The sequence below is a fragment of the Symphalangus syndactylus genome, chromosome 3 (assembly GCF_028878055.3).
Source record: "Symphalangus syndactylus isolate Jambi chromosome 3, NHGRI_mSymSyn1-v2.1_pri, whole genome shotgun sequence".
Taxonomy (NCBI): Eukaryota; Metazoa; Chordata; class Mammalia; order Primates; family Hylobatidae; genus Symphalangus; species Symphalangus syndactylus.
In genome coordinates this window covers 40,451,814-40,473,442 of record NC_072425.2, presented here as the reverse complement: position 1 = coordinate 40,473,442, position 21,629 = coordinate 40,451,814, and the positions used below count along the sequence as shown (strand labels likewise).

The 21,629-nt window shown below is 37.8% G+C and overlaps 1 long non-coding RNA gene across 1 annotated transcript in view; it reads right to left on the bottom strand.

The window, feature by feature from the left end:
• Nucleotides 1–17,272, bottom strand: part of LOC129478477 (uncharacterized) — a 363,400-nt gene extending 346,128 nt beyond the window's left edge. The window contains exons 1-2 of the long non-coding RNA XR_010120201.1: nucleotides 17,123–17,272; nucleotides 14,248–14,345 (exon numbers count right to left, since the gene is read on the bottom strand). This is a non-coding gene — a long non-coding RNA (uncharacterized lncRNA). The remainder of the gene's footprint in view (nucleotides 1–14,247; nucleotides 14,346–17,122) is intronic.
• Between the last annotated feature and the right edge of the window lie 4,357 nt (nucleotides 17,273–21,629).

Here is a 21,629-nt window from a genome sequence, read left to right as displayed (position 1 = left end):
TTGGAATAGCCATCATTTAACTTATCTGGACGAATAATTTTTTTATTTTGTAGATATTTTGGGGATTCACCCTAGACTTTTTCTCCTTAATCATTCCAAAAACTCAATAAATCACTAAATCCTATTTATTTTACCTTCTAAAATCTCTTAGTATCATACCTTTCTTTCTAGCTCCAGGGCTAAAGCCTTCAGGGCATTACCATCTATTACCTAAACTATTACAACTATCTTTTCACTGCCTTTCTGGCTGCTGATTTCTCCCTGGTCTGATGTATTTCTGCCCTACTGTCCAAGTCTAATTTGACCATGTGATTTCTCTGATTAAACTTCTCCTTTTCTATACTATATTTTGCATCAAGTCCAAATCTCTTTGTGTGTCATACAGGCCTGTGTGTTATCTGGCCTTGTCAGTCTTCCAACCTCATCTCTCTCCCAAGTAACACCATCACCTTTAAGCAGAGGATCAGAGGTTTAGGCCTATCAAAATGCTTATATTTCCCTGAGCATCTCTTTCATGATGACTTCCCTTTCATGATGTTCTTTACTCTTCCTAGAGTCATCTCAGACAGAGACAACATCTTGTAGAAAAACATTTCAGAAATCTGCAAGAAGAATATCTAATGAGAATATTTTATTGCTAAGAGCTTTACACAATTTAATTCAATGAATAGTTAAAATAACCCTAGGAAGCAGGATCTATTGTTACCATCGTATAGATGAGAAAACTGAAATTCATCTATATAAGAAATGTGCTCAGTGCCACACAGATTGTAAGTGGTAGTGCTAAGTCACAGACTCCAACAGTTTGAATCCAGCACAGTCACGTGTTTCATTGCACTTCCATCCCCCTTTCTGATTTTTGTATCAACACATATAAGAGTTGGGAGCACTACAGTTCATGACTCTATCCTCTACTTGACTGTGATTCCTTCAGGGCAAGGACAATGTCTGTTTTATCTTCCCTGTATTCCCAACACACAGTTTGGTCCTGACAATCCGTAGGTATTTGAATAAATGAAAAAAATGGCTTATGAGTTATTCAACCTTTTCCTTACTTTGTTTTTGCTCATTAACGGTCCCATGCATGTGGCCACCTAACAGATAAGCTAAAGAGTGGAGCAAATATAAGTTTCAAATCAGTCCAGGTGGTACCTAGGTGATGTTCTATAAGCAGGCTTAGTATAGAAAAAAATGTAAATGAATTTAACCAAATCCATTTAATTAAAATGTAAATGGATGTAGCTAAGAGAGGTAAAGTAACTAGCCCAAGCTCACACAGCTAGTAAGTTTTTTAGTAACAGGTCTACCAGCTTCTAGCCTTGTGATGTCCAAGTGAGCACCTGTTGCAATGGATACTTGCAATGGGTATTCGTATGTATTCTTGGAAGTCTCCTCTTTGTTATCACAAACGCATATTTAAATTTGGCCTGTGTATGGTCTGTCTTCCCAATTAGATCAGAAACTCCTAGAGAAAAAAGATTGTCTAGATTCCTCTGTGCTTCTCATATTTGCGTAAAACTATGACATGCACCTGAAATGCACAGTAAACATTTGTTGAATAAATGAACCAATTAATTAATTGAAGTTTATTAATATAATAGCCTGATTATTTTAGAGTATTTATGGAATTTGAATAAGAAAATGCATATTCACATCAGGAAGCTATTCTGATCTTCCTTTCTTGGAGAATCCAACACTCGCCTCTTCCCTCACATGATCATTATTTCATCACTTTACATTTTGGGGATTATATATTAACTTTATGCTAGATTTCAAAAATCGGACTCAGAAGTTGTCACGAAGATGGATAACAGTACCAAGTATTTTGGGGGCCAAGTACCCATTACAACAGATGCTCACTTGGACATCACAAGGCTGAGAAGCCAGTAGACACTGCTACCAAATTCCAACTCTGTCACTCACTAGCTGTGTAAGCTTGGGCTAATAACCTCTCTTAGCTACATAATTATCCACAGCATGGTTTAACTGAATAAAGCACTTAACACCAGATTTGCATATAGAAAATGCACTATAAAGTGAGTGGGGTTTTTTTCTGCAAAAATACAGAAAACTGAAATTTCTTTTATTTCTTTTTCTTTCTTTTTTTTTTTTTTTTTTTTCTGAGACAGAGTCTTACTCTGTTGCCCAGGCTGGAGTACAGTAGCATGATCTTGGTTCACTGCAACCTCCACCTCCCGGGTTCAAACTACTTTTGTGCCTCAGCCTCTCAAGTAGCTGGGATTACAGGCATGTACCGCCACACCCAGCTAATTTTTGTATTTTTCGTAGAGGCAGGGTTTTACCATGTTGGCCCAACTGGTCTCTAACTCCTGGCCTGAAGTGATTCACCCATCTTGGCCTCCCAACGTGTTGGGATTACAGGTGTGAGCCACCATGCCCAGGCCAAAACCGAGGTTTCTTACCGGCTCTGACAATAACAAGATATGTGACCTTCAATAAGTAAGTTCACTCTCAGAGACTTGCTTGATTTTCTTTAAATAGGACTGATACAACTAAGTCACCTGTCTGAAGGAAGGCTAGTGAATCAATAACTTTTCTTGGTCTCATCTAGCTATAAAACCCTTTACATAAATTTGAAACTTCTTCTGATTGAAGGCTAGCCTAGGAAGACTATGTATGGAGAATCCATGGGTCAGCCTATTTGTTTGCTTATTTGTTCAACAAATATTCATTAGTCACCTACCATGTGCCATCTAGTGTTACAATCACTGAGTAATGAGCAATAAACAAGACAGACAACTTTCCCTCATTAATAGAGCTTACAACCCTTTAGGGGATAATAAACACATATCTATTCAACATCAGATGGTAAGTGCTGTAAAATAATAAAGTCTGATTAGCAGTAAGTATGGATACCCTGGTCTAGAAAAGCCTCCTGGAGAGAACGGTATTTGCACAGAGACCTGCATGATGGGAGAAAGTAAACCATATAGTAAGTGGGCAAAGAACATCCCAGGCAGGATGAACAAGTGCAAAATCCCTGAGGCAAGAGTGTGTTTGGAGTATTTGATGAACAGCAAGTCAAAGGGTCTGGAGAAGACTGAGTGATGGCAAGAATTATAGGACATGAGGTCTGAGAAGAAGCGGGGCCAGATCATGGAGGGCTATTAATGCCAAGGTGAGGTTTTTTTCTTTTATTTTAATTGCAGATGGAAGACTTTGGAGACAAATTCCTTATATTTTGAGGATCAGGCTGGTGCTGTGTGAGAAATAGATAGTGCATCATCCATTTATCAACAATTCCAAATTTGCTCACTTCTATTTTCACTCATAAAAGTCCTTCATTGAAATAAACCTAGTGCTAGGCAGAAGGTCTGGGCTGTTTACTGTGGATGGACGTTTATTAATGACATCTCCTTAGAGTGGGTGCCGGATGGAGACCTGAGACAAGGAATGAACCAGCTCTGTGAAGCAACACCTGGAGGGAGTCCAGGCACAGAGAAGAGTAGATAAAAACTATCCAAAGTTGGAAAGAACTTGGAGGGTTTCAGACCCAAAACTGAGGCTAGCGTGCCTAGAGCTGAGTGAACAAGGGGAGGATGGTGCCAAGGTGAGCTGAGAGACAGGCAGTCATCAGACAGTGCAGAGCCTCTGAGCCATACAGAGCTTGAGTTTTATTCTAAAAGCAATTTTAAGCAAATGTAAGCAAGAAAATGATCTGATTTCATAATTTTTAAATCTTTCTAGTTACAATGCATGTGAGTATCAAAAAATTGTTTTTATTATTCACGAATTTAGGACTACTGTCTTGCACAAGTGACCTGGGAGATATTGACACTTTCTCACTCTCCAGGTCCAATCCTGCTAATACTACTTGCTTTATATTTTACAAATCTAGTCCTTTGTATCCAACCCTGCTGCTGCTGCCTTGGCCCAGGGCGTCAGTATCTGTTCAGTTGATTATTCTAATAGGATTCAAATTGGTTTCCCCTAAAGGGCAGTTCTTATCATGCCACATCTCTCCTTAAAATACTGTAATGTGTCTCTAATTCCTTGTTTTTTGTTTGTTTGTTTGTTTTTGAGACAGAGTCTCTCTCTGTCACCCAGGCTGGAGTGCAGTGGCGCAATCTCAGCTCACTGCAAGCTCCGCCTCCTGGGTTCACACCATTCTCCTGCCTCAGCCTCCTGAGTAGCTGGGACTACAGGCACCCGCCACCACACCCAGCTAATTTTTTGTATTTTTATTAGAGACAGGGTTTCACTGTGTTAGCCAGGATGGTCTTGATCTCCTGACCTCGTTTTCCGCCCGCCTTGGCCTCCTAAAGTGCTGGGATTACAGGCGTGAGCCACTGCGCCTGGGCAATGTGTCTCTAATTCTTAAAGTAAATATAAATCCCAGTTGGCCTGGACACTCTCAGTTTATACCTTTTCTCCCAGAGTAATTATTAATAGCAGCAACTCTCATTCTTCAAATTTCCTAGTTTGGCAAATCATACAGTGACTCTTAGGCATTTAGTTTCAAATTCACAATGCACCAAGTCAGACAAATCCCTTCTAGGCCTAGATTCCTCCACCCTTGATTGCCTCCATCCTCCACCCTATGTATTTTTTTGCATATTTACATATTTCCAGTATTTTTAAAGCAAAAAACACCCTGCCTTCATTATCTTTTCTCTTGGTTTGTATATACTTCCCCCACTGTTTCTTCCCACAGCTAGCTTGTGTATGATCTTCAAATTTCAGAACAGGTTCCACATCCTTCTAGAATACTTTCCTGCCCTAAACTTAAAGTTGTGTGCCTCTACTTGTAATACCATAGTTCTTTTTTATTTCCAATAACTAACACAAACGAGAAAATGTTCGTTGAAGGCTAGAAGGCAGGAAGGAAGAGAGGCAGGAAGGCAAGAAACAGGTAGGAGAAAAGAAGGAAGGAAGGAAGGAGGGAGGGAGGGAGGGAGGGAGGGAGGGAGGGACGGAGGGAGGGGACTTGTCTTACATATGGAAGACATTTAATAAATTTTGACTATCATCAACATATAGTCTTTAACTTAATTACCATATTCATTATAAGAATGATGAGTAATTTCTAGTCTAAAATAATCTATTTTATGACTGATATTTTGTCTTATTCTTAGAGCCCTGTAATACAATTGATGAGATCAGTTCCATTTATTTTACTGGTAAAGAAACTGAGACTCTCACCCTTTCTAATTGCTTTTAAGCAGCACTTTTGCATCATTATTGGATTAAACGAAGGTATACCTAGGATGCAGCTATGAATTCATATTTTTAATACTCTGATGGATGACAACTGATTGAGAAGCTGCAGTTTCTCAATTTGTATTATCACAGATACTTCACTCATAGGCCTTTTAGTCAAATCTCATTTCCCAAGGATAGCTAAATTTAATTTATAGGTTTGTGCATTTCAAGTTAAAGGATGGATATTTGATATCAGAGAAGAGCTACTGGCCTGTATTATGTCAGATAGTAACAGAAATGAAAAATGGTCAAAATGAGGCTAAAGTTCTCTAGGACATTGTGCTGATTATTTTGCATTTTCCCTATACTTCTCCAAGGTTCATTCTCTGCCTTTCTCTCCCCTGCACTTTCCCTGGGAGACTGACATTGATAGACTCCATCTACCAGGCTTCCCTGACCAAAAGCTTCCAGTTGGTTTGGACACTGGAGGCACAGGCAGGCAGATAATCCAAAGGGAGGAAGACAGAGACTATGGGTTTTCTTATCTGCTCCTTTTCTGTTTCCTTGCCATGCCTCCGGCTGTAGCTGTGACTCTCTATGTCTATAGGCTCCACGTGCAGCCACTCCTCGATAGGTTCAGCTCTCACTGAGGTGAAGTAATTCATTTTTCTTCCCTTGTCCATTTGATTTTAGGGTGACGGTTTTCTTCCACTTCTCATCTCTGGGTGGCTCACCATCCCTATTTCTCCCCTTATCCCTCCCTAGTGTATGTAACTCTTTCATTACATTCTCTTTGGGGTGATTTCTGATTCCTGTTGGGATCCTGATTTAAAGGGGCACGATGTCTTCATTTCCGCTAATAATCAAAATTTAATAATTAAGATTCACAACATCCTTGACACACAAATTAATTAGGTGAGATTCTATCCAGCAGCAAATAATAAAATGCTGTGCTCAAAAGGCTTACATGAATCAGTTTATTCATTTAATATAACAAGAAGTCTGGAGGTATATGGCTACTGATATTAATTTTGGACTCTATGATGTAGGTTCTGACATATCTTTGGCTCACTGTGTCTTTATTTCAGGATCACATGATGACTATGCTACCTCCATCTGTCACATCTTTATTCAATCAGAAAAAGAGAGAAGAGAGGTCATAGCAACCATGTCTATCCATCTTAGTAAGAATTTCGTTTTCTGGCCTGGCACGGTGGCTCAGGCCTGTAATCTCAGAACTTTGGGAGGCTGAGGCAGGTGGATCACCTGAGGTCAGGAGTTTGAGACCAGCCTGATCAACATGGTGAAACCCCGTCTCTATTAAAAATGCAAAAATTAGCCAGGCATGGTGGCACATGCCTGTAATCCCAGCTACTTGGGAGGCTGAAGTAGGGAATCACTTGAACCCAGGAGGCAGAGGTTGCAGTGAGCTGAGACTGTGACATTGCACTCCAGCCAGGGCAAAAGAGCAAAACTTCATCCCAAAAACAGAATTTAGTTTTCTTGAGGCTACTCTCACAGACTTATGCTTAGCATCTGTTATAAGGTGAATTGTGTCATCTTAAAAGTAATATGTTAAAACCCTAACCCCCAGTACCTCAGAATGTAACTGTATTTGAAGATAGAGGCAGTAAAGAGGTAATTATGGTTAAATAAAGTCATCCAGGTGGGCCTTCATTCAATCTGAGCTGTATTCTTTAAAAAGAGGGACAATTTGGACACACACACAAGACACCAGAGATACTTACACACAGAGGAAAGACTATGACGGGATGCATGTAGAAGGCAGCCTTCTGCAAGTTAAGGAGAGAGGCTTCAAAATAAGACAAAATAAAACCAACTCTACTGACACCTTGATTTTGGACGTCCAGCCTCCAGAACTATGAGAAAATAAATATCTGTCATTTAAGCAACCTGTCTGTGGTATTTTGTTATGACAGTCCTGGCAAACTAATACAGCATCTTATTGGTTGGAATTATGTTTTCAGACATCCCAGCTGTCAGGAAGACTGAGGAAATATCTAGATTTCCAGATCTTTAAGGAGGGACAGCAAGAAGGAAGTTGAGGTCAAGTAGCCACACCACAATGTTTGCCTCAGAAAATGTTCTTGTGATGTCATTTTCACTGAACTGAAACATTTTATTGAGATAAACAAATCTCACCACAGATGTTAACTATAATAAAGCTCTTATTTTACTGTTTTACTGCTTCAAATAAAATAGATCCTTCAGATCAAAGAGATACCAGAAGGGAGTTAGTTGACCATATGTGAAAGAAAGGCATAAACAGGATTTGATGATATGTTTGCTATCAATGGTACATCAGTCCATTCTCATACTGCAATAAAGAAATACCTGAGACTGGGTGATTTATAAAGAAAAGAGGTTACACTGGCTCACAGTTCTGCTGTACAAAAGCATAGTGGCATCTCCCTGGCTTCTGCAAAGGCCTCAGAAAACTTACAATCATGGCGGAAGGCTAAGGGGGAGCAGACACCAGACACATCACATGGCCAGAGCAGGAGGCAGAGTGAGATGAGGGAGGTGCTACACACTTTTAAACAACCAGATCTTGTGATAACTCACTCACTCACTATTGTGACAACAGTGCCAAGGGGGATGGTACTAAACCATTCATGAGAAACTGCCCCCATGATCCAATCACCTCCCACCAGGCCCCATGTCCAACTCTGGGTATTGCATTTCAATATGAGATTTCAGTGGGCACTACAGATCCATACCATAGCAAATGAAAAGAAATGTATTATACTAGCTTTCACCACAATTCCTTTTAGAAAAATATACCAATAGGCAACAGAAGAGACAGTCAAGTGTCTGCATGAACAAGTGAGAGTAATATGTAATGCAACTGAGAGTGAGGAGAAGGGAAAAGGGAATAAAGCAGCATAATGAGGAGATAAATATAGGACCAATGTTTATGAAGGAAGGTTGGGCACCAGGTACAGTGAAGTAATCAATGCCCATTGAGAAACTACAGTAGTTGAACAACCAACAGAATGAGATCAGAAATGTCTAATATATCCTCTGAAAAATTTCTAACACAGACAATAATTTCCTTTTCAAATTTATTTGAAGGTGGAATGACATTTAAAGAATGGGTTCCTGTTTTGTATTTTTCTTAGCACAAGGGTAAGGAAATACGATTGCAAGAGTCATAGAGCCAGAAAAAAATTTAGTAAAGAAAGGAAATAAGAATTATAAGTGATCATGGGAATATAAGCATTTATCTTAGAGAGAGTTTTGAACATCAGCAGTGTGATAGGCAGAATAACAGTTTCCAAAAATATCCACATCCTAATCTCTGGAACCTGTGAAAATGTTAGGTTACATGAAAAAGAAGAATTAAAATTGTAGATGGAATTAAGGTTGCTAATCAGCTGATACTAAGATAAGGAGATTGTCTTGGATTATCCAAATGAGCTCATTGTAGTCACAAGTATTTTTAAGAATAGAGCAGGAGGCAGAAGAGGCAGTCAGAGTAATGCAATGGTAGAAGAACTCAATCTGCACTCTGGCTTTTGAAGATGGAGGAAGGGGCCACAAGCCAAGAAATGCAGGTCCCCTCTAGTACCTGGAAAAGTCAGAAAATGGACCCCCCAGCTTGAGCCTCCAAAAGGAAATGTAGCCATACATTTCTTACAGAAGTCTGACAAGGTTGAACCAGGTTAAAATCAAGGTGCTTATTTTATCGTTACAGAACTGTAACATAAAAATATTGTATTGCTTTAAGCTACTTAGTTTGTAATAATTTGTTTCAGCAGCAAAAGAAAACTCATACACACAACTTGAAGGGTGGAAATTCAGAGAACTGCATTTTTATCTATATCATCCTTTCTTAACCAGTGGTTGAGAAGCCCCTCTTCCACAACTGCAGCTCTCACTGGGTTCTGGTAACACCACTGGGGCCTTTGCCCATTTTAGCTCTAGGGGTATTCAGCTCTAAGAACTCCAGCTGTTGCTGTCCCTGGGAGCTTCACCATCCTTTATTGATTCCCTAAATCATGCCCATGACTTTGTAAATAGACACTTCATTCATTTCTATTTAGGTAAGTGTTAAATGGACCAGCTCCTTCCCCCAAAGACCCAGACTAATATTCTTGGCCTCTTTGTCAGAAATATCTTCTAAAAGATATTCAACAACACATCTACAGGTTCCTGACTTTTGCCTTTCTGAGGCTAAAACAAGCATCTCACTTGAGAAAAATCACTACTTGTTTAACTTTTACACAGAGGATATATATCTGGGGTTTTTATTGGGAGCCACACTAAGTGAGATTGGCAATTCAGTATACAAGTAGAAAAAGAGAAAAGCTATTTACAGATTTCTGAGGTCTCAAGACGGTATGTCTTAAGAAGAAAAAAAAAACCCATCAGTAAATGGGGATCACAAGTTTTTTAACTAGTAACTTCTAAACCCCTATTCTAGAACAAAGTTTCAATCAGTCCATGGAAAACTAAAAATATGTTTAATGAAACCCATTGCTGATCTACTGGTTTGTCTTAGAAGTTCTAAGTCTTTTTAGGTCTAACTTTAATTCAATTATAATCTAATTTTTATTCAAGAAAGCTATATTGAGTAATTTATTTATTTGTCTTTGCTACATATAATCTCTGGTACCAGGGTTGCAGGTCATTCTGAATTTGGAACTAATGAGTTTTACTTAAGAGATCTATGGAACTAAGCAAGTGGAATTTAGCAATGTATAAAAAGAATTAAAACTACGACCAAGTAGAATTAATTCCAAGTTCCCCAAAGTCTGGTTCAACATTTGAAAATTAATTAATCTAACTCACTATATTAACAAAGAAGAAAAATCAGTTGATCATATTAATTGACGCAGAAAAAGCATTTGACAAAATCCAGCAATGATCCATGATTTTAAAACTCTCAAACTAGAAATAGAGCGGAATTTCTAAACTTGATAAAGAACACCTACAAAAAACTTACAAATAATATCATTTTTGATCATGAGAAACTAGGCTCTGTTCCCCCAAGATTGGAAACAAGGCAAGGATGTCCCTTTCACTACTGCTATTCAACATCATATGCAAAGCCCTAACAAAGGTAATAAGACAAGAAAACAAAATAAAAGGTATATAGATTAGAAAGAATAATGCTGTTTCCATTTGTTTGTTTTTGCAAATGACATGATTGCCTATGTAGAAAATCCCAGTGAATCAACAACAAATCCTGTAACTAATAAGCAATTAAAACAGAGCTGCAGGATACATAAATTGCTTTTCTATATACCAACAATGGAAAATTTAAATTTGAAACTAAAAACAGAATACCATTTATATCAGTACTCAAACAAGAAGCTCTTAGGAATAAATCTAATAAAATGTGTATAGGATCAATAGAGGAAAGATGCAGAATAGTCAACATAGTACTGAAGAGGAAAAGAACAAAATGAGAGAACTATACCACGTGAATTACTATAAAGCTACAATAATCAATACAGTGTGGTTTGGGTGAAAAAAGCTGGACATATCAATGGAAGATGAGGAGCCCAGAAATAGACTAACACATATATAGCCAACTGATCTTTGATAAAAAAGGAAAGAGAATTCGACAGAGAAAGGATAATCTTTCCAACAAATAGTGCTATGACGACTATATAGCTATGTGCAAAAAATCTAGACGTGATTGTGAATTTTGATGAGGATAAAACAAAAACAACTAGTGACAAGCCCTGTTAATACTGCACACATCTATGAACCTTGTGTATGACTATAGCTCCTATTAATACTATTGTTATCAATTTTAGAGTTAATGTGGTCTAGGCCTTCGAAAGACGCCATGATATCTTGGAATTAACAACATTGTGATATAGTTGATGATATTTAAGTTATATCATTTACTGAATCTTTAGTACTGGGAAAATTGCTTAATATCACTGAGTAATGGTTTCTCATCTAAAAAATGGATATAAAGATATTGTCTTCCATTTCTGACATGGCCATGGAAATCTAATTCAACAATGCATGTGAGACAATAAGCACAATATAAGCATCTGTTTGAATTAGGTTAACCTCAAGAAATAGCGATATGAATTTAAAACCAATAGACTTAGGAAATATTGTCAGTGATACGTCCATTGTATCCCTAAGAACCACTCATATAAAATAGCATTTGAGAAATATTTCTTGGCATATGGGACTGGGTAAAGTTTTATTTTCCCTTACAAAATAATACCCTTCCTCTTAAGCAAACAATAATTTCTCATATATAATTAGATTATGATTCAGAAATTTTTATGGCCTTTTCAGTGCCACCTCTATGGAAGTAGACAGTTTCTCTGTCTCTTGACATTGGGTCTGACCATATGATTTACTCAAGCAATGGAATGTCAGTGAACATGGCAGAACCAAAGTCTTACAAGTACCTGTGATATTGGGCCTGGCTGTTTGACCCTTGCATTGCCATAAGAACATGATCTGGCTTAGCCTACATGTCCAAGGAGGCTGAGAGATGCTGGAGTATTTTCTGTTTCACACCTGCAGCTTGAAACAAAATAACAGACACTACAGTTTAAATCAGCTAAAACCCAGTCAAAACATAGATTTTAGCTCAGCTGAGGTTAACAGAATTGCTTAAGCTCACCCACAGATGCATAATAAGTAAATAGCATGAGCCACCAATATGTTATGGTTCTTTCAATGCTGTTATATTTCAATGCTTTGGCAACAGCTACCTAAAATACCATGTGTCTCATTTTACTTTTTTGTCTTCTAGGAAGCTCAGAAATTTGAAGCTCAGTTTTGTCTTTAAATTGTCTGTATATTTGGGCATTTATTTTACAGGATTTCAAGTTTTAAATTTTATATGCATTTCTACTTTTTCAGATTCTGTATTTCTATTTTCAATTTACCACTGTTTTATTGCTTGTGTTTTCTCCTAAGTTTCTCACATGCTTTTAGGAATAAAACAGAATATTCATGTAAAAAGTTGAGCATTTAGTATGTGCCTGGAATTACAAATATGGGTAAAATGTCTTCCATATTCTTTAGGATGTTATAGTCTTATAAAAGAGATAGACATCTAACAATAGATATTAATAGTATAACACAAAACTTATAACAATATAATATAATAGCAATAGATATAATAGAGTATAATGTGCATACAAAGGTATATAGAAAGTATTTTGGTCAAGCATAGGAAGAAGCCACCAATTATGCCAAGGACTGATTAAAATCAGACCAGGAAGTCATCACAGAGTAATATTTGAGCTTGATTTTGAAATATAAGAATTTCATGAAACCTGGAATTAGACAGAATTTTTTTTCAGGTAACATGAAATAATTCGATTATAACTGTAGTTTGTAATGTGAAGCAAGAAGGCACAAAAAAATTTTGTAAACGTTTGTCTACTGTGCAAAAATGAGTGTCACATCAAAGGGGAAAATGGATAATGTCAACAGAGACATGGAAACCATAAAGAAAAAATTGAAAATAAATGCTAAAAAAAAATGAAGATTGACTCACATAGGCTCATCATTAGACTCAATATAGACAAGGAAAGAATCAGTGAATTTGAAAATAGGTCACAAGAAACTTCCCAAACTGAAACACAAGGAGAAAAAAAGCAATGGAAAAGAAATACAGAATAAAACATTCAACAGTGGCTCATGCCTATAATCCCAGCACTTTGGGAGGCTGAAGCAAGAGGATCACTTGAGGTCAGGAGTTTGAGACCATCCTGGCCAATGTAATAAAACCCTGTCTCTACTAAAAATACAAAAATTAGCTAGACATGGTGGCAGGGGCCTGTAATCCCAGCTACTTGGGAGACTGAGGCAGGAGAATTGCTTGAACCCAGGAGGTGGAGGTTGCAGTGAGCTAAGATCGCACTACTACACTCCAGTCTGGGCAACAGAGAGAGACTTTGTCTCGAGAAAAATTCAAGAACCATGGAACACTCTTAAAAAGTATAGCATATCTGAAGGGAACAGGGACTCACTAAGGTTTTTAAGCAATGGAATATCATCCCAATGGCTTTATAAGTGTTTTAAAACTCACTCAATAAGAGAATGTGAAAGAGACTGTGATTCCTACATTAGATATTTAATATACATTTATTCACATATAAACACATATTAGATATTTAATCTACATTTATTCATATATAAACACACATAAAAAGTGAGATTTTTTGTGACAATAAATAATGAAGATTCATGTTTAAGTAAAAAGTAATTATCATAACAGTAAGTGTAGACTTTAGCTATGCTTTTGCATAAAACGGATTGAAGGAATAAGCCTAAAAGATTCCTTTTCTTTAATTTTCAGAATTTAGAGTTTTCAGGTCAGGCACAACATATTGAGTTCTACCCTTGAAAATTTGCACAGAGTTTCATGAAATGCCTGAGTCTAGAACTAGTGAAAAAACAAGAGAATAAAAAGTCATATGTTTGGTTTGAAGATTCATTCCCATTTATTTGTCCACATCCTCAGTAATAACTTATTATTCATTGATAACAAAGATCAGTCAGGTTCAGTTATAAATCAAAATTTACAAATGGGATAGAATAGGGCTCCCTAGGCTGCTCTGGTTTTCTTTGATCCCAATGTCAGTATGTATTTCTAGACAGTAGTGATAAGAATATTAGTCTTGATATTTTACCACCCATTATCTCTTCACCTATCAGCATCCAGTGTGTTGGAAATATCTTCAACACAATTGTAATTATAATACATTGACCTCAGCCTTTTTCATTCCTGAAGGGAGGGAGGGGCTGACAAGGGGCTAATTAAAACCTGGTACCAGGCATGAGTTTTGAGAGGTAAAACCAGAGGGGAGCATCCTCCCAGAGCTGAAAATTAATCACAAGGGATACCTTGTGGGATTAAAAAGGGAAATGAGACCACTCCAAGTTCAAAAGCCAGGAGGAGAAGCAAAGACAAGCCTGAGAATAGGGCAGGGCATCATCAGAGACAGAGGCAAGGAGGGTTCAGGATAAATTCCTGGAAAGAATCATGTATTCATCCATTTTTGCACTGTTATAAAGAAATACCTGACATTAGGTAATTTATAAAGAAAAAAGATTGAATTGACTCACGGTTCTGCAGGCTGTACAGGAAGTATAGTGGTTTCTGCTTCTGGGGAGGCCTCAGGAAGCTTCCAATCATGGCAGAAGGCAAAGGGGGAGCAGCCATCCTACATGGCGGGAGCAGAAGCAAGAGACAGTGAGGGGGGAGGTGCCACACACTTTAAACGACCAGATCTCATGAGAATTCACTCACTATTGCAAGGACAGGACCAAGGAGATGGTACTAAATCATTCATGGGAAATCTGCCCCCATGATCCAGTCACCTTCCACCAGGCCCCTCATTCAACATTAGGGATTATAATTTGACATTACTTTGGTGGGGACACAGATCTAAACTAAATCAAATCATAAACTCTACTGACATTAATATAGGTATGGTAAATGCATGAAGGTGTTGAACTGACTTCCAGCATGAGAGCAAAAACTATATCTATTTTAGAATGATCTAAAACTTATTTTACATATTCTTGGTAGAAGACTGTGACCAACAGCAGTCTTCTTACCATATTGGCACTGGAAACATGCAATCATCCCATTTTCAGTCAAGTGGAATTCAGCACAAAATAGGTCTACTTTAAGCCAAGATCTTTAGTTTTCAGGGGTTTCAGGGTTACAGGGGGACTTTGACCTATGAACCATTTTTTGGTGGATTATCTTGGATCAACCCTGCCAAACAAATGAATATCAGCTCATGTATATTTTAAGGTACATATTTCAAACTGCTATGAGTGATTTTTAAGAGGTGGGAATCTAAAAATTAATCTAATGATCTATGCTAAAGAAAAGAGATTAAATAAAAAGTTCAACTGTGCAACTCATCCCATGGTTTCAACCCATAAACACACGGAAATGTCATGTAGCTTGGCTGCCAATAGCAATCAATTTGACTGAGTGGCCAACACTGGTTTCTGAGCTGCTTTGTAGGCCCTACAGGATGAATGTTAATGAGTTTTTACTGACAGTGACCTCTCTCAACCTTCTACAGCAATAAAATGGTCCTGACACATCAAGGAATTTTGGAGTTTCAGAATGAAGCTTCAGAGTCTTCCCATAACTATTTGCTAAACATTAGGGGCAAATCCAAGATCTCATTAGTTAGGCTCCTCAAGGTGTAGAAACAGATGGTAGATAATATATGTCTATCCAACCTCCCTCAGAATTATATAGGTCTATTCCCTCAGGCACATAGGGACAAATTCTCTTTCCATATCTTCCTGTTTCAACCTTGATAGTAAAATGTCTTTGCCCACTTTTCTTAATTAGATTTCTTCTAACCCCCACAACACACACATTGGCACACATCCTCTCTATTCCCAGGGTAATATTTTGTGTAGTTCTTGACACTGATAACTTTGCACAAAAGCTTTATCATACAGTTATGAGCAAACAACTCAGGGGAAACTAAGAATTATTTTTAATTTTAGGGAATCCTTAGGGAAAGGAACTTTCTAAATATCTCATTAGGTTCCTTAACTACTCTTACATTTATTTGATAATAGTTTAATTTTTTACTGGAATAATCCATTAGCAAATCCTTCACAGTTTTCAAGATTACATTTTAAACTTGAAATTTATTATGTTCTTGAAATTCAATGCTCTTTTCAAAACTGTTTCTATATTCCACATATTAGCCTCCATCTTTTGTTGCAATCACCTATTTATTTTTTTTTTATTTTTCAACCTATCTGCTATTTCTGTAAGTTCAGGCTTTCCTAGTTGAAATGGAAAGAAAACTGAACTTGGAGTGAAAATGTCTGAGTATAGATACTAACTCTGTTGGTTTATATTTATGTGACCTTGGGAAATAACTTAATGCTTGCTTTACATTCAGCTTCCTCATCTCCAAATGAGAATATGAAAACTTACATAGCTTATAGAATTTTCATAAAATTAAATTAGGTAATACAAGTGAAAGTTCTTGGCAGGTATTGGGTGCTCGATAAATATTTGACACCATTCGATTGTGTGCGCTCCTTGCCCTTAACCTTGCTTCCAAAAGGTTTAGGGCCATTATGGTGTTAATATGCTTGCTCAGATAAGATGGAACTAAGCAATAAATTCATTAAGGCATTCATATTTTCTCAGAAAACAAATCCAAAACTTTTCTTCAAAATTGTGACTTTCCACAAGTCTAATGATTGCTGAGGATAATGGTGAAATTTAGACAAAGTTCCTCCAAAGGATGATGATTTTTTTTTTTTTTTTTTTTTTGAGACGGAGTTTCACTCTCGTTGCCCAGGCTACAGTGTAACGGCATGATCTCGGCTTACTGCAACCTCCGCCTTCCGGGTTCAAGTGATTCTCCCGCCTCAGCCTTCTGAGTAGGCGCCTGCCACCACACCCAGCTAATTTTTTTTGTATTTTTAGTAGAGACAGCGTTTCACCATGTTGGCCAGGCTGGTCTTGAACTACTGACCTCATGATCTGCCTGCTTCGCCTCCCAAAGTGCTGGGATTACAGGCGTGAGCCACTAGGTCCGGCCAGGACAATGTTTTTTGTTTTTTGTTTTTTTTTAAGGAAAGGGCAAAAGAAAAGTTGCTACCCTGAGAACATATCTGCTATTTACTATCTATCTACTCTTTGTTCACCAGCCCTCTCTCTTCTTTCCCCGTCACACTCCCCCCTCCTCCTTTCTACTTCCATTCCCCAGCTCACATTTTTCCTACCTCCACAGTCCATAGATCCTTAAATGGAACTCTATGAATTTCAAAATCCAAGATCTCAGCAAATACCAGCTCATACCTGTAGCCCTTTGCAACGTTAAGTGCAGCCTGCAGGTGACCAGCGTAATCATCAACCTGAAGCTCCTTAGAAATGCAGAATCATAGATCTCTAGAATTAGAATCTACAGTTTAACAAGATTCCCAGGTGATTCTTACGTACACTTAAGTTTGAGAAATATTGCCAATAGTTCTCAACTCTGGTTGCATGTTGAAAATCACTTGGAGGGCCGGGCGCGGTGGCTCACGCTTGTAATCCCAGCACTTTGGGAGGCCGAGGCGGGCAGATCACGAGTCAGGAGATCGAGACCACGGTGAAACCCCGTCTCTACTAAAAAAAATACAAAAAATTAGCCGGGCGTGGTGGCGGGCGCCTGTAGTCCCAGCTACTCGGAGAGGCTGAGGCAGGATAATGGCGCGAACCAGAGAGGCGGAGCTTGCAGTGAGCCGAGATTGCGCCACTGCACTCCAGCCTGGGCGACAAAGCGAGACTCTGTTTCAAAAAAAAAAAAAAAAAGAAAATCACTTGGAGAACTTTAAAAATGTTATATGTGTCTACTCCCAGCCCCCAGGAAAGATTCTGATTTAATTGGTATAATGTGAGGCCTGAGCATTAGTGCTTTTTAAAAGTTCCCAGGTGATTCTAATGTGCAGTCATCTTTGAAAGTCTCTCTCCTGCCCCAGGTGTGCTTTCATACAATAATGCTTAGAAATAACTCAGCTCCTTATCAATAAGGAGTTAAATACTTAAACAGCTTTACTCATTTAGCAACATCAAAAAGGCTAAACAAAGAGATATACTCAAAAACCCTCCCTGTGTTATTACTTACAACTGCATGTGAGCACACAATTAAAAAACAGATAACAATTTTTAAACTTCACATGGACATACACATTTTGTTCTGCATATTTGTATAATAAAACCTAGGTCTACAGACTCACATATCTCCTATTGCCATTTAAAAAAATAAATACAGTTACATTATAGGACACAGAGGATTCCAAATGAAAAGTGTAAGTTTCTCTTCTCCAATAAATCTATCTTCCCAAACGTAATAACTATTAGTACTAACTTTCATCTTCTAGAAAAAAATTATACTAAATACATTCTTTTTTATTTTCACAGACCACATTCTGTTCTTTATATTGATCTTTTCATTTAATATATCTTAGAAGTCCTTTCTTTTCAGTATATTCCTTATTCTTCTCCATGACATGTTTTTCACCTCTTTGCTGATTGAAGTTCTAGTTTAATACAGGTCTTTTTGATTCTTCCCTAGTGATTTTTGATCATTTTTCTACAGCACAATATTAAATGATTGGCCTTATACATCTATTGGCACAATTTAGTGAGAACATCTATAAAGCGTGTTTTAGTGTTATAATTCTTGGAACAAAAGGTACAAGAAATTTCAGTGTATACACGTGTTGTCAAATTGACACTAAGGATGTACACACCTACTTTCTCAGCACCAGTATATGCTTTTGTTCTTAGCAGTTCCAAATATCATTGAACTTTTTGTTTGACTTTTGTCAATATGACAGATAAGAAATGAAATGCTATAGTTGCTTAACATACTACATTTCATGATGTATGAAGAGTCAAACATCTTTTCATACGTTTACTGCTTGTCTACTTTTTTTGTAAACTATACCCCTTTATGATTTTTTATGTTCAACCCAGAAAAATTAAATTCAGAAATCAGATGTTGAAGGGTCATGTTTCGTCTTCTGTGCTGATGTGTTAGAGCACTAGAGAGAAGAGTCAGGGCAGAGAATAGGGCCATTAACAGGCATCATGCCAATATCCACAGAAGCATCTAGAGGATTCCCTGGTTCACAGATCTAGTTCTTCAGCTCTCCGATAATTGAATGTTAATGAGCTGAGGCTAGAGAGAGTCTGTGATGGAAAGAGGGGTTTGTGAGGCTTGACAAATCCAATTCTATTGTCTCTGAGCCACTGATTCAGCATCAGTTCCTATACCACAGCAGGAGTGGGATGGCCTTGCGCAGAAACAGAAGTCATCCTGCCTGAGAACATGGCATGCTTGTCTAAGAGAAATCTCAAGGTTGGAAAAGGCCTAGTTAGAGGCTGAGATCCCTGAGACAGACTGCCAGAAATATCACTAGTGCCAAAACTCATTTACATAGCTTTGGGCTGGGATTGGATTCATCATTTAACAATGGTTGACAAAAGATTGTCTTCATCTCTGATATCTTGCCCCAGGAGAAGAGACAGAGTGACTCTATTAAACATCCCTTCATCCCATTATCCATCAAGAATGGATGGTGATATATTAGTAAGAACCTTTCAAAGAATTACAGCGACTTACTAGAAAAAAATGTGCGAAGTCCCTGTTTAAACCAAGGCCATTCTTTCCTAAAGGTATATTGGCAAACAAAAGTAATTATTGAGATAGAAAAAGCCAGGCACCAGGAAGTTCACCTAATAACAAAATCTGAGTCACTGAAGAGGCAGAGGGATTTCAAATAAAACATGGTGTCCCTTCTAAATGCGTTTTCTAGCCCAGTTCCTATTGTATGGATACCTAAATCCCGTAAGAGAGCAATAAATAAAAACTGAAAGAGATAATTTTAAAAATCCCTATTACAGATTAGGGCACATGTTGTATTCCTTTATGGATCCAAATATGTAATTTTAAGAAAAAAAAAGTGATTCTGCTTCTGAAAGAAGCTCTCTTCCTTTTTTAAAAAATATTGTATATTAGGCCAGGCATGGTAGCTCACGCCTGTAATCCCAGCACTTTGGGAGGCCGAGGTGGGAGGGTCACCTGTGGTCAGGAGTTGGAGACCAGCCTGACCAACATGGTGAAACCCCATTTCTACTAAAAATACAAAAAGTATCCATGCGTGGTGGTCCACACCTGTAATGCCAGCTACTCGGGAGACTGAGGTGGGAGAATTGCTTGAACCCGCGAGGTGGAGGTTGCAGTGAGCCCAGATCACGCCACTGCACTCCAGCCTGGGTGGCAGAACGAGACTCCGTCTCAACAACAACAACAACAACAAAAATTGTATATTGATATACTATAATAATATATGGTATATAATATATAGTATCATAAACTGTATTATAGTTTAATAATAAATTTTTGTTTATTATATTATTTTGGCTTCAGCGTACTCAGAGATGTTTTGTACCTTGACCTCACCATAGTAACAGAGGCACCCAGGAGGTGTGAGTCAGTGATTCTGGAAGCAGTGTCCCTTAGGAAGAGGTGGCAAATTGTGGAAGTGAGCTCATAGCCAGAAGAACATGTTGGGAGGCTGAGGTGGGAGAATCTCTTGAGCCCAGGAGGTTGAGGCTGCCGAGAGCTGTGATCATGCCACTGCACTCCAGTCTGGGTGACAGAGTGAGACCCTGCCTCCAAAAAAAAAAAGATACCTGGGAGAAGCAGCTCACCTGTGAGCACAAGAGGATGGGACAAGGCAACCTAGCATAGCTTAGCGGGCAGAGGTAGGATCATTGGCGTATAGGCAGACAAGAGGCAAGGAAAGATGATGGATGTCATGTGACAACATGCTAGACATGGTGATAAGAGCACCTGATACATATCCAGGTGGCTGCAGAAATAATTATGGAAAAAAGAGAAGGTGGATTCTTCACTAGCAGATAGAGCATTAACCAGTGAAATAAAAACTATTACTTATTACCATACCACCAGGATATAGTAGGGAAATGCATTTACATGTGTATAGTTATTTATAACTAAAATCTGTAACAACATTTCAAATATACAGCTTCTATGATGAAATAATATTTAAAGAGCTTAGGAAAAGTTAGAGTGTAAGGAAGAAAAGAATACTAACCTGTATATACAATATGGTCCAAATAGTTGTTAAAGAAATATATAGATAGCGATACAGAAAAGATATAAAGATATTAATGCTACCATGTTATCATAGCAAAATTATGTTGTTTGCTGTTGTGATTGTTACACTTTTTAAATAACAAAAATAATGACACTAAAAGGCAGAACATAAAAAGCTGAATTAAACAGATTAAACAGACAATTGTAAACAGTGCTGTGATTAATATTCTTATACATACTTTTTGCTTACTGGTCTCATTATTATTTTATGTAAAATAGTATAAGATTAAAGCCAAAAGGAGCCATAAAAGCTACATAATCTGTACTTTAAAAACATACTTGAATGCTACTTTGAAAACTGTTAATGAAGCTTATCTGGATGAAAGTACACAGGTAATTTTTATTGTTTTTAATAAAAGTTTTCTCATTTTGTTCTACCTCCTTTTCCTTCTCCTTCTCTTACTCCTCCTCTCTTTTTCTTCTTCCAATTAATCAGGCAAACAAGTGCTCTAAATCTGTTTAAATGTATCTACGTTTTTACTTCACACATATTCTTCTGCCTTGCATTTTTGGTGATGTTGTAGAAAGCAACAGTACCATAGTTTTGAAAGCATATTTGAGTCTCATCCAATCCATGGAGGTGACCACTCTTCCCACCTCACATAATACTCCTGGGAAGATCTGATATGCAGAAAATAATGCGCCGTGCCCTAAATTGACATTAGAACATAAGCTCTGTGAAGGCAGAGATCTTCACTCAATCCCCTAAGTTGATGGGATGTAATAGCTGCCTACCTATGCCAGGTATGGTGGCTCACGCCTATAATCCCAGCACTT